Below are 797 nucleotides of genomic sequence, written 5' to 3' on the forward strand. Positions count from 1 at the left end.
AACCAAAGCATAATGTGCACGTTAAAAACATGTTTTTCCACTAGTGCTTTCATTGTCTTGCTGATTTTGTGGTTCATTATTTTACGGTTGGAAAACTTATTGTGTAGCTGCTGAGCGGAAGGTACTGCATGATGGCGCCAATAAATTTTGAAATTGAGAATTCATTTGTCGAATTTTTTAATCATGGTTTGTTAGTCGCATTTGAAGTTGGATAAAGTCCTTTGCATTTGGTTGCTGACAAGATTATACTTGTGTATGGCATATGTAACTATCAACACAATCATATTTGGGAATCGACATTTCCAATCCCATATACGCGTCCCTTGTACCTTCCACCCACAACCTCTAACCAAAATATGTTCCTCAATCTTTCCTCCTTGGCAGGGTCTAGGGGACTACATTCTGAGCCACCAACAAATGCAATCTCAAATATTAATTGAGAAAATCTTGTTCGAAAATCTTCCTATTAAATGAATAAATGTTTGCATTAAATACATACTGGTTTAAAGTGTAATACATAATATAATAGAGAATGTGATAGAGTTGGTAGGAACTAACATGTGTCTGTCTAGACCTATTATCCACAAAATCTCCTGTATTGAGCGACAAATAGACCTGTTAAATAGGCCCTTATAATAGGCCCTGGCCCTAGCCCATGTGGGTTGGGGCCAAAAAAGCCCCTAGGGCCAAAAAAACCCTTTATTAAAAAAGCCCCCAGGGCTAAAAAGCCCCAAAGCCCTGTGGGTTAGGGTCAGCCCATGGGCTTTCTTTTTTACAAAAAAAAATTAAATATCCAA

The sequence above is a fragment of the Vigna radiata genome, unplaced genomic scaffold (assembly GCF_000741045.1).
Source record: "Vigna radiata var. radiata cultivar VC1973A unplaced genomic scaffold, Vradiata_ver6 scaffold_486, whole genome shotgun sequence".
Classification (NCBI taxonomy): Eukaryota; Viridiplantae; Streptophyta; class Magnoliopsida; order Fabales; family Fabaceae; genus Vigna; species Vigna radiata.